Below are 13,749 nucleotides of genomic sequence, written 5' to 3'. Positions count from 1 at the left end.
CTGAAGCCGTGGTTTATCTTGCATTTCCTTCATGATATCATAACCTTGGAGAGGAAGGAGCTGTGTCAGGGTAAGAAATTCAGCTGCCTGCATCCTGCACTCCCTCAGCCACAAGAGATAAAGGGATGCTCAGCCAGCCAGCAGTGCTGGGCTCTGTGTGCAATATATATTATATATATTCTCATATCACACAGTGTAATGCAGTGATCCCAGGCCAAAACCCTAATTCAAAAAAACCAGAAGGTGGGGGGCTCAAATTAAAACAGAGTGGTGGGAAGAGTTTTCAGACACTCAGCAGTGGCCTTGGTGCTGGTTGAGCCCCAGTTTCCCCATGAGGGTCTGTGATAAGGGACCAAGCACTTTGGCAATGTCCTACCAAGCTTTCCTGCTTAGTGGAAAGGTTTTCTGCAGTGTTTATTCTCCACTATGTAGAGAGGAGGAGACCAAGGGGCAAGGAGAGCCAGAGTATTTGGGGTTGTCAGGAATGGGAGAAAGAAAAAACAAGTTAATAAACTGCTTTACTTTTAGCTGTGTGAGACAAATTTACAGACAGAAAGCCACAGGCACAGCCCTGAGAAGCAGCAAAACAAAACTTCCCATTACCAGAGCAGGACAAAGATAATATTAGGCAGAAAGGAAGAAACTGATAGATGAAAAGGTTGAAGAACTAGGTAATCTCATCAGTAAGGCAAATCCATACCTTGAGTTAACTGCATTTATGCAGTCTGTAGCAGTTTGTAATTATGTTTTGTAATTGTTTTATTTCTGACAGGTGGCATGATTGAAAAGCACGTAAGAGTGGCTGAGTCAGATCCATCCCACATCCCACAGGAGCAGCAGTGGATTCCTGGTCCTCCCAGCTCCTACCAACTGCCTGGGAGCTTTCTCAGCAGCTTTTTTCACCTGAGTCATTGCATTTCACAACAAGTGATGATGAATCCAGCCTTCATTCATTTTCTTAGTTAATTTGAAAAAATAATCTCTATTTCTGCCCTTTGCAATATCCTGTGGAAGTGAGTCCCACCAGTAATTTTGTGGAAGACAAAAATATTTTTTTCCTTTACTTGCCTCATGTGCTGCTTGATCTTTGTACTACTTATGTTTGTTTTTATTGTAACAGTCAATAACTGTGCTCTAATTGCATTTGCCTTATGGGCCTGATCAGGTTTTCCTCTCTCCTCCAGATCAGTAGGAGGACTGTTCAGCAAACAGCTTTGGAAAGAGGATATTTCCTCAAGGAGCAGGCAGCAAGGAAGAAGGCAGAAAAAAGAGACATTAAGAGCAACATAACGGAAAGAGCAAGACTCTGGGAATTGAAAAGGTGTGAGGCACGGCTTGGGGTTGAGTGATTGATGGGAGGTCTTAAAGCAAAGCCCAGAATGTGATGAGTTTCATTTTCATAAAAAACACTGCAGTCATTATGTGTGGCCAGGAGGCTGCACAGCACTAAATATTGCTGATGTTTAAGAGCTTCTTTTTAAGAGTTCAAGCCCTTAAAATATCACGTGTGGGCAGCAGCAAGCAGTTATTTGTGGTGAGTGGTTACCAATGGACAGAGAGCCCAGCTCATTGCAACTTTATTTTCTTCCTTTGTACTGCTCTTCCCCAAAATGTGCCAAACAAAACACGTCCTCCCTAACAGACCCGCTATTATTTTATGGTCTCACCATGCTGGGTTAGAAATTGCAGTGTCATGAAAACATCCTTTAAATAAATAATAAAACAGGATATTCCTAAGGCAGGGTCCTGCATCTTGAAGGAGCCTGTACAGCCTCACAAAACCCCCACCACAGCCACTGCTGGGAGAGGTAACAGCCCTCAGCAACGTTGCTCAGTGGCTCAGGCCAGCAAATGTGGAATAAATATTACATGGTGTTTAACAAGGCATTTTCCAACGTAAATGATTCTGTGAAATACAAATTCCTCTCCCTTTCCAAGCTCTGCTTTCATCTGCAATAAAGAGCTTTTCCCTGTGAACACCCCAGCACCCCATGAGAACACACCATGTGCCTTCTGCACCATGGTTTGCTTATCACCCTGGGTGTGCTTTTGTAGAAGGAAAATTTCTGCCCCACAGGTTTTACAATCTGAATTGCAACAAGGCAAGGTAATGAAAGCAAAAGGATGGAAAGAAGAAAATGAATCTCAAGACATAAAAATACAAATGTGATCATGTCAAATGTACACATGATGCAGGTTCCAGAGTGAAGGGGAAGATGGAGAGGAGAACCAAGATGGAGTCATGATAAGAGATTTACAGAGTTTTTCCAGGAGAGAAAAAGACTTTGTCTGATACATTCAAATGAGTCAAGAAATAAAAATAAAAAAGCAAGCTCAATGCCCAGTTATATATATTAAAAAAAAAAATCTAAATTTTTAGACTGGACACAGCATTAATCATGATCTAGACTGAGAACTGGTGCTGAGAGCACAGCCCCAGAGCAAAATCCATCTCCCCTCTTGTGCCTGACTGTAAGTGATGCTTTCCTGGCTTGGCTGGAAGCCTGGGGTTGGCTTCTCTGGGGAAGTCTCCAGCCCCCAGCCACGCAGAGATGTGCAGAGATTTCATTTATTTCTTAATAAAATAAGACAGCACCTGTGAGAGTCACGTACTTCAAAGTAAGTCCAATCCTTTTGCTCCATTGCACTTTGTCCTGTGAGTTGAATCCATCATTCTGTGACTGAAGTAGGTCTGACATGATGGGATCCAGCAGTAAACACAAACATCAGTGATTTCTTCAAGGAGTATCCCAGCAAAAATATACCTTCTCCTTCCATACTTATTACATACACTTAGGAAAAAAATGAAAAAAGCCCACCAAAATTATTTTTTCATTTACTTCCCTGACTTTTCCTTCGAGATGTGCAGTGACATTTCAGGTAAGGCAGGAGCCAGAGCACCATTTCCCCCATCATTATGCAGAGAACAGGGGCTGCAGCTTTAAAATTTATTTGTTTCTTTACCAGTGACAACAAGAGCAAGCAGAGCATGCCATAAAGCTCCTCCATGTCTTCTTCCAAATTCTGCTGCAGCACAAATGCCAGTAAAAACAACAATTTTCTGCTGGGCTGTGTGGAGCAATATTCCCCTGGAAGCAGTGTTGAGGCTCTGGCTGCCCACAGGCACAGCCCCAAGCCATGGATGCTGCATACGAAATTCTCCTGAAGTTCGGTTTTGGAAAATAAAATTAATATATTTTAAAGAATCCTCACTAAATGAAGTCTCATTTTTGGAATTGTGTGGGTTTAGGAGTTTTGTATGATGATAATAACAACAATAATAGTAATAATTTCATTTGGAGCAGCGTATCAGAGCAGTTAATTTAGGAAAGCAGCCTGTGATAAATGGGAAAGCTCCAGGGAGCACTTAGAGACCCCAAAGGAATGACCAGGAGATAAGGAGCACGGGAATCTGCTCACCCAGGATGAGTGCAGAGGACCCAAAGCCTTTTAATGCTCTGCCCATATTCAGCGGTGGGAAAAGCTGAACACATCCAGACCTTTAATTACCTAACTGTTCTCTTGGATTAGGCAGAGGTGGTGTTGGTGCTGCAGCAGATGGGATCTGCAGATCCCAGCTCACATCTGATTACAGGCTCAAATCTGTGGGTGCAAAATTAAAGGCTGAATTCCAACCAACTTTTAAAAGTTGCCTTTCAAGTGGTGAAACGAGAGCCTCCACCCATTCCCCAGCTGCCTGTGATTTATCTGGGCTGAAAGCTTGCCCAGCATCATTGGCAGGTAAAGAGGCCCTCAAGCCTGGTATTCGGGGCTAGAGAGAGTTAAGGGTACTTTTCCATGTAAAGTGGGTTTGGGAAAGGAATGCCTTGAATTTTGATGATATTGGCCTGGTTCTCAGCTCCAGGGCGGTAATGCAAAGCAGCACTACTGCATTCCACTTGCTGTGCTGAGGAGCAAGGATTAACCACAAGTGAGCAGTGAAGGCCAGTGATTAAACAGCAGGGCTGCCCTCCCTGTCCCTCCCCAGTGAGGATGAACAATGATGCAGCAAATAACAGGAAGGTTGCAACAGTCAGGCAGAAGCTGAAACATTTAAAAAAATTATGAAGTCACTTCTTCCTAGCTTGGGAGACTCAGAAAAAAACTGTTTCCTTCACATTGGATGAGCTGTGCAGGGTCATGTCCATAGCAGGTATTTTCAGTGCTGAACTCCTGGTAACCAGCCTTTCCAAAATGGGGCCAGGACAACACCCACCTATCCTAATCCTAATTCTGACCTCCTTGCAGTGGGGAGCAGAAATCAGGATGGCTTTGGACAACATCCTGGGAAGGCTGGGCAAGGCTGAAGGTTGGCAGAGGAGACTCAGCTTCTGGGCAGAAAGCTGTGAGGAGCTTTGCTCAGTGCTGTGCAGAGCTCAGTCTTTCCATTCACAGGGCCAGGCCTGAACGCAGAGCCCAAATCCTCTCTCACCCTGCAGAGAGCCACATGCTTGTTTTCTTGGGAGGGGAGAGCACCAGAGGCTCTGGAATGGCAGCGGTTCCTTAGCTCAGATATTGTCTCATGGCAGGGCTGGAGGAAGGTAGAAGCTCTCTCTAACCAACTCCAAGGCCACATCCAGGTTTTAAAACATTAGTGAGACCTAGAGGGAAGCCTGCCCCAGTCCTACATAATATTCTTGTGACTCTCAGCAGCTCTGCTGCTCCTCTCCCCTCCTCAGCTGGCACTCACCAGTGCTGTCAGCTTGTTCACCATGTCAGGGGAAACCAAACTAGATCAAACTATTCATTCTGCCACAAGGAGAGGAAACATCTCCCATCCCTTTGCCAGCAGCCAGCCATGCAGCTCAGCCAGACTTCTCCCACCAGCAGCCTCCCGTGCAGCAAATCCAGCTCTGCCTCAGCCCTGTAATTCCATGGGAATGGGGCTGCTCCCTGTGTGCTCTCGCAAGGAGATTGGGAGCACCTGGCAGAGTGCCTGCAGCCATGTAGGGGACACAGTCCTCTGCAAGGCCTGCTCCATTGCTGAGGACTGTCTGAGATGCTGCTGAAAATCCCAAGGCAGTATTTGGCTCCACAGACTGGAAACAGAGCAATGAAATCTGGGTGCCATAGACCCAGCACAGTCAGGAAATGCCTGATGTTTGGGGAGCAAAGGACTGACCCAGTCACTGCCCTCCCTGTGGAGAGATTCATCTGCTCACTCCATGAATGCTTTCCAACCCTCTGACAGCACCAATGAAGCCCTCAGGTACTCAGAGAACCAGAGTGGTTTGTACTGGGAGGGAAATGAAAGTTCCCACACAGTTCCAGACCCCTGCCATGGGCAGTCACTTTTGTCTCCAAGTGACAAACACCAGCAGACGAGACTTTTCCCTTTTCTCTTTCTCCTTCTGACATCACCACTTTAGACAAAGGTCTTTTGGGAACTAGCTTCTTTTTAGAATTTAACCCTGATGACTCTTCAATCCTCAGGAGCTTAAGATAGTCCCTGGAAAGCCTCACCCTCAAATCCTGCATTTTGATAACATTATTCTCTTATATCAATGCTCCTTCAGTTTTCTAGGTAGACTCCTGCCAGCAGGCTGGGAGTGCATCATCAGAGCTGGAGAGGAGAAGGCGATGACTGAGGCTGTGGGGAGAGAACCACGAACCACGTCAGGACAGGAATCAGGAATCAGGAGGAGGAGTGGTCTCTCTGAGTCACTGCTTCCCCTGGCAGGATGGATTTATCCCAAATCAGGCCCCAAAGAGCAACACTGCAGCCTCTCCTCCTTCTGTGCCCAAGCCCTGTGCCACATCCATCACCTTTGCTTGTAGCCCAAAGGGAAGGAGGTGTCCTGGTGGCCACACTGGGGTGGCACTGGGCTGGCCCATGGCTGATGATTTCACTGGCCATACCCTCGATAGCCATTATGATTTGGATGACAATTCTCATTTCAAATCCTAATTTTAATTACATTTAATGACAGGCTTCTTTTTCCTCCCTGGTTACTCACGGTGAACCAATGAGCCAAATTTCAAAATTAACTCTGGTTTCCAAATTGCCTTTCACACTTGCTGTTAATACCATTAGTACTTCACGTTATTCCCATAGATACATGACCAGGCAAACATACACAGTCCCTGCCCTGCAGAAATTTTGGTAGAACTTGAGATGTGACAGGGAACAAGCCCTGACAGCACGGGGGCTGGAGTGAATGAGGTAATGAGGCTGCAGGCACGTGCACAGCACCGTGCTGCCTTTCTGCTGGGAGATTAAACCATTTATTTCTTTGCTGTTGTTGTCATTTATTTACTTATTAAGCTCAGAAGAATTTCTATCAGCCCTCACGGGGTCTGGAACCATGGTTTTGATTCAGGTCTATTGCTTGTGTCTAAACTAAAAATGGAAAGCAGATGGTGGGTTATTGGATGGCTGCAGCAGAAGCTGACAATCTGCTCTGTCCCTGCGTCTGCAGGGGAGTGAGTGCTGCAATATGTGGAATCCATCCCTAGCTGTGTGTCACAGGTGTTGATCCAGTGTCTCTGCACAGAAAGGAAGCAGCCAGATGTATGTCCTCCAGCCAGACTGGCTCTGAAGGTTACTTACAAAGGAAAAGAAGATAAAAGGGTTCAGTTCGTGTCCATCCTGAATCTTCACCAAACCTAAAACCCCTCAGTGCAGCCAGAATCAAAACCTCCTCTGTCTGCAGGAAATGGAAGCTGAGGTATTTAACATTTAAAAACTCAATAAATTAGAGTATTATCAAATCCTCTGTTTTGCTGTAACTGCGTTATCAACAGAGCCAAGGAGAAGGCTGGTGATAAAAGACATAGGCTGAATGAAGAAACCAGTCTTTCAAGGAGCAGCAAATAAATCAGGTTAACACCCAGGGAAGGGCAGTATTGGACAATGCTTGTGAGAGGAGGTGGATACAGCTCAGGTGTGCTTCTGCAGTGAAGGACAAGGAGGGGCTGAGCTATGAGGTTTTTTTTTTTTTTTTTCACATGGATATGCAGTATCTCCCTAGACAGCTTAGGGAACAAAATATAGCGCCAAAATTATTTGTGAAATCATCCAGGCCACAGAAAATCAATATTTTACACTTTTGTTAAATACACGTTGTACCCACAACTCACCTTGGCAGCATTCATGCCTTGGGCTCCCTTTCAGACCAACCACTCCTTTTGAAATCTCCATATCCCAAGTTCTCCTGGTGAGAATTTCACAAGTGCTTGGGATGTGACATAAATCCCTGGGAAACCTTCCCCAACCAGGCAGGAGCATTTTCTGGGCCAAGCAGAAGCCACTGCACACTCTCAGGGTGATGCTGCCCATTTGGGCTTATTTTGCTGAAACCTTTGGAACAGGGGAAAGGAATTGTGATGCTGGTGAGGATCTGGTAAGACCAAAGTTCAGAATTCATCTCTGCCTCATTGAGACATTGCACAAGGCATTTAATTCTGCTTTTCAGGTCCTCTCTGTAAAGGAGGAGTAGTGGGATTCTTCCTCCCAGATGGAGGGAGATGCAACAGCCAGGTCATCACCACATGGCAGATGCTGCACTAATGGGGACAATGATTGCTACAGAGAAGTGCTTTAAGTTGAGGTCCTTTAAAATTTTCTTACCAAATGAAGGCTGAGATACAATTAAGGCGTGAAGAAATTTAATGCAATATTTTCTAGGACTGTCTGTAGAGAGGGGTAGGACAGTTTCTCACCCATTGCTCTCATCAGGGTAGAGCTTGCACCACGGATGGTGCAGACCAGCAAAAGCTGCACATCCCTGTTCTCTGCAGAGTGGAATTAAAAGACATTTCTTGCACTTCAGGAATCGTGAACTTCAGCAGGCACTCCCTGCACTCTCAGCCTGCTGAATACCTGCCAGAAAAAGAAGCCTATCATTTCTGTAACAGCATGCATCTTTTGTTTGCCACGGTATTTTACAGGGGGAGCATTGAATCTGCTTTAGTAAGAAATTAACATCTGGAGATTCTCAGTTTTGAAAGAGCAGGTGATGTGTTTGGCAAAGGACAGATCCACGACAAAGAATTTAATAAAAGAGGGAGACAGGATAGCTCATGGGACCATTACTTTAAACTTCCAACTGCAGTGTGAAATGGTGCTTACCAAGAGCAAATGGTGGAGTACTGCTCAATGTTAATATCCTCTGCACCACACCACTGTCCTCCTATTTACATATATATTAAAATGACCACCACTTCCCTGTTTGTGCTTTCTTGCTGGAAACATTCTGGGGGAACAAGATTATTAATGGAAAATTCATAAAACCAAGGAATCACATGGAAATATAGGAGGGCATTTTTAAAACGTGAATTCCTGACTCACAAGCATTCCCATTTTCTCAGGAATTCTGCTCCCAAGGGTGACCAGGGTTGGGTGTTCTCACAAATACACAATATATCCAGAGATCCATTGCCTGGCAGCACACAGGAACCTGGAGGGAAGGGGGGTTTGAAAGTGTAAGATTGCTGTAATAAATAAACAGCCAGCCAATCTAGGGGTTTATCTTCCTTTATATATTCTTGCAAAAATTATTATATATTTCATTTGCCTGTGGATAACATACATGGCAACTGAAAAGTTCAGTTTTGAATTTCTGTTCTGTACTCACTCTGGACATGTAAGTACTTTGGCCTTTGTAGCCACAGATTGCCTGGGACAACCCAAGAATCAGATCAGGCTCTTCCATCCAAGGACAGACAAATCCTTGTGCATTACAATAGAAAAAAAAAAAAAAAAAGTAATTTGTCCACTCCTGTTGCAGCTTCTTTCTGCTTTCAAAGGTTAGACTGGAGCAAACCTTGTGTATTTAGGAGCCTTGAAAGCACCCAGGACATGCAATAAGGATTGTTTATAAACCAAATTCATCCTGGCATCTCCTACAAGTGAGGAGATTTCCTTGGTGGATGGACCCCTTTGGCTCCAGGTGCTGAAATGTGTCAAACCCACTCATTCTCACCCATCTCCCATGTGCTCTTCCAGCAGGACACTGGTCCAGCAGCCACCCTGCAAAGAAGCTGCTCACTGTCAGGGGAACCACAGCAGAATCACACTCCTGCTGTCTGAAGGACAGCTGAAAGCAGAGAAGTCAAGGTCAAGACTTTCCTTATCAAAGGAAAAGGTGAGAATGACATTTTCTCTCTCCCCTTTAACTGGTTTAAGGCTAGAACAAATGAACTTGGGCTACAAAATTGTTCCTAAGCCTTGGAGACCATCGGGAAGGAGAAGGAACATGTTCTGTCATCTGAAAAACCAAATGAAGTGAAATGCTAAAACCACAAGATTTGTTTACTACAGGAAGCACTTACGTTTCCAGACCTGAGAGCAGTTTCTTCACAGCCCTGATTAAAATTACTCATCAAATCATTACACAGATTCAACTTCATTTCATACCATGAGCAATTATGCAGCTTGGGTGGAGTGGAAAATATCCAGCGTGTTATTAGTTGTGTTCAGCAGAGGCATGTGGTAAAATGTCTCCATTTTCCTGTCTCAGAGCTGTGTGCCAACGCAGACTTTTACCAAGAAAAGCAAAGGTGAGCGGGGATGAATGGGAGCTGGAAAAGCTCAGACTTTAAAACAGCAACACAGGAATGAACAGCACTGAAACAAAGAGTTTTTCAAGGACAACTTTTGCTCCTTGTTCCTCCTATAAACCCATTTTAGAACCAAACAGATAGAGAAAATAAGTTGTGTGGTGCATGATATGAATAGTTTCTTACAGAACAAACAACTCTTTCTTCACAAATTCTCTTGGATGTGAGAGAGCTGGGAGAGGGTTTAGGTGAACCCTCCTGCCCATGCCATGATGTGACAACCCCATTTGAAAGAAAAATCACGCATTTTGACTTTGATTAAGCTATTTATGTGTCCTCCTCTAGCAAAGTCACAAGATGAGGTTCCTTACTTTTAGTGGTGCTAAAGAAAGCTTGACAGGCAGCTCATTTAGGAAAGAGAAACACAGAAAATAGATCCAGTGCAAACTCAGGCATGGCTGGGACCTGACTGTTCTGGTGCTGCTTGTTTTAGTAGCACAGCTTGGGCTAGGGCACTGTTTTTCAAGTAACTATTGAAACGAGGCACTATTTTTCTAATCCAAGTGGATTAACATTTCACCTAAGGCATAAAGGCTTATTGTCATAAATCCATCACAAAATTACAGCAATTATAAATGAGAAATGCACTTGGAGAAAATGAACTTATTTTAGGCAGGAGGGGGAATATTTACTAGGGCACCACAGCTGAAAAAACCTCATGCTGACAAAGCATGTTAAAGATTTCATGTAGAACTCTTATCATAGCCACCTCGTGTTTGCACAGCCTTTCAGTCAAATGGGTTTCACTAAAGGATATTTGAACAAGAAAAGAACCCTTGAATCAGGCAGACACCCCAGATGAAAGCCTCACAATTTTGACAAAGCTCACACACACAAGCTTAAAACAAAAGCATGAAACTCCTCCAGCTTTATAGCCAACTTTATTCCTTTCATAGCACTGGCTTTCAAATACTTTGTGAAAAAAATGTTGTCATAACAATAAAGCGTGAATAGGCAAATCCATGTATTCCCAGTTGTTGTCCCAAGCAAACAAGAAAAACATTTCACACTTCACGATTAATACAATGTCCCTTTGTCCCAACACATGAAAGAGCTATTTAAAACAAATAAATAAAGAGATAGCTACATTTTCATGGAAGTCTGGATTTTTTTTTTTTTTAATATTCAATGTATTTTCACATTTTGTTTTACAATTGAATCCTTTCCACCAGCTCCAACCACACAATACCACCAGAAAATGCCAGAGGAGCTATAGAAGAGCAATATGTTGTGTGCTACAGTTGCCTGTCATCAACTGAGAATATATTAAGGTAATTAAAAACCCTGCTAGGAAACCCTGGGGCCTCTGCCCTCGAGTGGTGAAGACTGGTGCCAATGCATTGACAGAATAAAACCCAGAATTTGCCCCAGGATGTCAATCTGTAAATAGTTATTGATATATGGCTTTATTGACAGACTGGTTCAGGCAGGAACAGCTTCAGTCTCTTTCAGCCGGGCATTCCTGGGGTACCCACCAGCACAGCACCACCCTAAGCAGCACTTTAAAAACTAACTTGTGGCTTCAGCTGGGAGTTTGGAAGACCAAGGGTGACTGACAGTCCTGAAATCCTTCCAGCATTTCATGCTGTGACCCCCTGAAATGCCACTTTCTGTGCATGGAGTGCTGGTGGTGGTGGTGAATTCCCTGGAAAAGCTCAGCTCCTCTGCCCCAGGAAGAGCTGAAAACCCATCAGGCACAGTTTGGGGAGCTGAAGGTCCCAGTGCCAACAAGGACAGACAGAACCTGGCTGGTTGCACAGGTGTTAGGCCTTTCTTCTTTTCACAGATATTTAAATACCTGTTTTAGTGTTCAGTTAATAAATACACACTGTTCTTTTGTTGTTACTCTGCAGCTAAGCCAAACATTGGAAGGTGGATTAAAATAAAGGGATTCTGCATTTTTCTCCTACCTCTCCCTTTCTTTTGTGTCTTTGCAAAGCAAATAGTATTTTATAGAGTCACAGTGTAGCTCACCTGGGTCACAACCAGAGCAGCCAGCTCTGTGCACAGAACACAGCTCAGTGCAGGATGTGTGCATTTCTCTGAATGCTGTCTTGTTTCCTGATTTTTAACATTTTAAGTATTCAGGTTTTCTTCCTAAGCTCACCCAGAATTTTGAAATAAAGACGAGTACTGAGGAAAAAAAAACCTGCTTGATTGACTATTCATTGTTCTCATTACCTGCCCCTGTGGTCCTTACTTTTATGCTCTACTTTCATGCTTTATGCTGCCCAAAGTAGCCAAAAATTACTATTGTGAAACTGCACAAGCAGGTAAAGATCAATGTTGATGAAAGCTTAGCCTGTACCAATTCTTCATTTCTCATCCATTAATTTCTTGCTCAATACAGCCATTTTCTTCCTGGAATATTACTCTTACTTTACTGTGTGGTTAATGGCACATTAAGTCTTACAAGAATCCAGACTTTTTTCCTTGCTCCAACATAAGATATAACATAATAACATAACATTTAAGATAACTTAAGACTGCCCAGAGAAGCTGCCCCATCCCTGGAGATGTCCCAGGCCAGGCTGGACAGGGCTTGGAGCATCCTGAAATAGTGGAAGGTGTCCCTGCCCATGGCAGAGGTGGAACAAGGTGACCTTTCCAACCCAAACGATCCTGTGAGTCCCTGATAAGATAAAAAACTCCACGAAGCAGTAGAGCTACAGCTTTTGGGGCCATAAGACTTTATTAATATTCAACTCAGATTTCCCTCCCACCAATTCTGAACACTGCCCCACATTCCCCACAACTTTCAGCTTTCCAGAGCAGCCTTAGGAGAATGACAAATTTATGGGGAGAAAGGAGGAACTGAATTTTGAGTCTAAAACTCAGGGTCTGAGCTAGAGGGCACTGCAGGAGGCAAAGCAAGGATGAAATGGCTGTGGAAGCACAGGAGGATCCTGGTGGAGGAGTTTAGAAGCTGGAATGTGTCAGGACCCAGGACACCCCTCTGGCTGTCCTGAGCAGCCCAGACCCCTGTCAGGGGGCTCAGAGACCCTGGCACAGAGCCCAAGATGCCCTGTGGGTTTGATTATGACCCGTGGAGCAAGTTACCAACTTTAGATGAAGATCTGCAAGCCACGACAAATTAAGTAGAATGGCAGTGAATTTATCACAAGGTGAAAAAGTAGATTTTGGGGTTTTTAGAATGGAGGTTCAGGGGGGCAAGATGGAGGGGTCTGGGCACGTCCAGCCTTTCTCCTTCTTCTTCTTGGCCTCCATCTCCTGCTGTGATATTGGTACTTTTGGATTGGTTTAGAGTAGAAGGTCACTGTCAAACATGGGTGATAGGGATTGGAAAGGAATTTTTAACATTGTATATGTAGTTTTTAGTATAAAGACATAACACCGCCCCAGGGAGGCAGAGTGCCGGGAACTGCCCTGCTGGACGGACCTCGGTAGGGCAGGAGAAAATTTTTTGTAGATAAGATACAATAAACAACCTTGAGACCTAGAAATGAAGAGCTCTGACTCCTTCAACTGCTGGGCTGGGAAAAGAGACTTTCTAACACATCTTGGGGTCACTGTGACCAGCTAGAGACCCCGACAGAATGAGCTGGCACTTTCTGCCCTGCCTGAGTCACATCTCAGGGCTCTTCTGTCCCTCCTGTTTGAGACAGAAAGAGCAGAATTCCCCAGTTCTCTCCTCAAGGAGCTGCTTATGGGGCTGCAGGCAATTCCTCCAGCCCCGCTGCCATGCCCTCCTGCCCAGGCTGAAGCCTCTATGAGTTAATTAAGCCTCAGCCAGGGGGATGCGGAGCCCTCAGAGCCCCAGCGCCCAGCCCCCAGATGGGCAGCAGTGAAAGCCCAGCGCTCAATGAAGACACTGGGAGTTCTTAAGACCTCTTTTGAAAGAGATTAAACAGAGCCACATTGGATTAGAAAGATGATGCCTGACACATTTAGTTTCCGTTACCTTTTGTGGGCCCGCTCAGCGCACAGACCTGCCCCAAACACTGCATTATAATGCAGATTTCCCCGAATCTCTCTGGGATTTCACAGAATCCCTAAAACCTTCCCAGCAGGAAACTCCATTCTTGCTCTCCCCTACACATATCCTGCGTAAGCTGTGCCTAAGGGCCATCTAGAGGATGCTGAGCTACCAGAAAGAGAAGGGGTCAGGGGTTTGTGGTGAGAAAAAGAACTTTAATCTCGGGTGCCAGAAAGTGGGAGTGAGCCAAA

The sequence above is a fragment of the Melospiza melodia genome, chromosome 9, assembly GCF_035770615.1.
Source record: "Melospiza melodia melodia isolate bMelMel2 chromosome 9, bMelMel2.pri, whole genome shotgun sequence".
NCBI classification, from domain to species: Eukaryota; Metazoa; Chordata; class Aves; order Passeriformes; family Passerellidae; genus Melospiza; species Melospiza melodia.
The sequence above is the reverse complement of the archived record's forward strand: the minus strand, read 5'-3'. Positions refer to the sequence as shown.